This window comes from Mus pahari, chromosome 3 (assembly GCF_900095145.1).
Source record: "Mus pahari chromosome 3, PAHARI_EIJ_v1.1, whole genome shotgun sequence".
In the NCBI taxonomy this organism is placed as follows: Eukaryota; Metazoa; Chordata; class Mammalia; order Rodentia; family Muridae; genus Mus; species Mus pahari.
In genome coordinates this window covers 102,653,396-102,656,235 of record NC_034592.1, presented here as the reverse complement: position 1 = coordinate 102,656,235, position 2,840 = coordinate 102,653,396, and positions in this window count along the sequence as shown.

Genomic DNA, 2,840 nt, shown 5'->3' with positions numbered 1-2,840 from the left:
TCCTGAGTGCTGGGATTAAAGGCGTGCGCCACCACGCCCGGCTCAGTCACTGCTCTTAACCACTGAGCCACCTCTCCATTTGGAAAGACTCTCATTGAGCTGCTGATCCTCCTGCCTTTACCTTCCCAGGGTTGGAGTTATAGGTGTGTACTACCATGTCCAGTGGAGGGTTTTGATAATAAATTATGGGGAAATAATGCAATATTTTTCAAGATTAGACTGTGTATTAAGTACTTTACTTTCACTATGATAAAATACCATAACCAGAAACAACTTCTAGAAGGAAGAATTTATTTGAAGTTACAGATTTAGAGGAATAAGAGTCCATCATAGCTTGGGGGCAGAGCAACAAGCAACAGGTGTGGAGAGAGGAATAGGAATCTGACATCTGCAAGCACAAGCAAGAAGCAGAGAGAGTCAGATGGAAGCTGGGCAAGGCCGGGTACTCCCAAAGCCCCCAGTGACATACTTCCTCTAGCAAGGCCATACCCCTCAGCCTTCCCAACAGCACCTCTACCTGACAACCAAGTGTTCAAATGGCTAAGCCTATGAACGGCAGCTCTCACCACCGGCCACTACCATTGACTTTTATGCAACGGGAATAGGTAGCTGAGTGTGGTGCTTCACGTCAGAAATCTCAGCATTTCATAAGCAAGGCGACAGGAGTGCCACAAGCTCTAGGCTCGCCTGGGCTACAGAGTGAGTTTCAGGTCAGCCTCTGGAAATAACACGCACCATATACATAAATCACATGGAAGTAGAAAAGTAGAAAGTAGATTACTGTCTGGGGGACTAGCAGAAACGGTGAGAGAAAGGGGAGGGTACGGAGGAGTGAATGTGGTCAAAGAAGATGTTTAAAATGAAGATGTCATTATAAACCCAGCATTATATACAGTGAATACATGCCAATAAAAATAAAAGACCTTTGACAGTCCGATAAAGAGCCCTCCACTGGTACCTGAAAAAATCCAAGGGGCTTGGGAGATAGCTCATCAGTTTGGATTGCGTTCTGTGTTTGCAAAGGACCAGAATTGCTTCCCATCACCTACATTGAGTGGCTTACAGCTCCCTTTCACTTCAGCTCCAGAGAGTGCTGGCCTCTGGGGGCACTTGTATTTGTGTACACATACCTACACCCAACTCTGGTACACACATACTGTACTGGCTAGCTTTGTGTCAACTTGGCACAGCTGGAGTTATCACAGAGAAAGGAGCTTTAGTTGGGGAAATGCCCCCATGAGATCCAGCTGTGGGGCATTTCCTCAATTAGTGATCAAGGGGGAGAGGCCCCTTGTGGGTGGGACCATCTCTGGGCTGGTAGTCTTGGGTTCTNCCTGCCTCTGCCTCTTTAATCCTCTGCTGGGATTAAAAAGGCGTGCGCCACCACGCCCAGCCCACATACTCAGAATTAAAAATAAAAATAAAATTCTTTTTAAAATCCCAGCAGGATGATTGCAAGTTCAGGGCCACTTTGGGCTAAGCAGCATGTCTGGGACCCTCTGGCCAGCTAGTCTAGCCGAATGGATGAGCTCCAAGCCCATCAGAGACCTGGTCTTAAAGGAGGCAGATGGTGTTCCTGAGACGATCCTCTTGCTTCCTCTACGCAAATGTACATACACACACACACACACACACACACACACACATATACTCAAATCCCACCACTACCAAAAGGGGATTGGGATGTAGCTCAGTTAAAAAAAATGCTTTCTGTCGAAAGTTTGAGGCCAGCCTGGTCCACAGAGCAAGTTCTGGGACAGCCAGGGCTATGCAAAAGTAAAATAAAATGCTTCCCTAACATGGATAAGGCCTGGGCTTAATTCACAGGCCCACATAAACCAGGCCTGGCTGTGCATACTTGGAATCCCAAGATCAGAAAGCCAGGGTCATCCTGTACGATACAGGGAGTTTGAAGCCCACCTGGAGTACACGAGACCCTGATTTTAATAATATGTTTAAAACATTCCAGAGAGGCATAGTAGTGTACACTTTTTTTTTTAAAGATTGTTTTTTTTTTTTAGAGATTTATTTATTTATTTNTTATGTGTAAGTACACTGTAGATGTCCATAAGAGGGCGTCAGATCTTGTTACGGATGGTTATGAGCCACCATGTGGTTGCTGGGATTTGAACTCCAGACCTTCGGAAGAGCAGTCAGGTGCTCTTACCCACTGAGCCATCTCACCAGCCCCCAGTAGTATACACTTTTAATCCCACCCCACAGGCAGCTCTCCACGAATCCTAAGCCAACCTATTTCATATAGGGGGCTCCAGGACAGACAAGGCCACACAGTGAGACCTTGTCTAACCCCATCCCCCTAAAAAACAACAAAAACAAAAACAAAATATTCCAAATAACTGTATATAGTACTTTCAAAGATGTACTTATTTTATTTTTTGTGTATGAATGTTTTATCTGCATGTGTGTACATGCACATTTGTGCCTGCTGTCCACAGAAATCTGAAGAAGGTGTTAGATCTCTTAGGACTGCAGCTATGGATGGTTGTGAAGCTACCATGTGGTTGCTGGGAATTGAACTCAGGGCCGCTGCAAGAACAGCCAATGTTTTTAACCTCTGAGCCATCTCTCTAGATCACCCTGCCTCCAGTGGGTTTTTTTGTTTGTTTGTTTTTTGAGACGGGGTTTCTCTGTATAGCCCTGGATGTCCTGGAACTTACTTTGTAGACCAGGCTGACCTCGAACCAGATACATACCTGCCTCTGCCTCCCAAGTGCCTCCCGTGTGCCACCACTGTCCAGCCTGATTTTTATTTTTTTTATTTTTTTATTTTTTAAAGGTACATGTCCTTTTTTTTTCTTTCTTTCTTTTTTTTTTTTTTT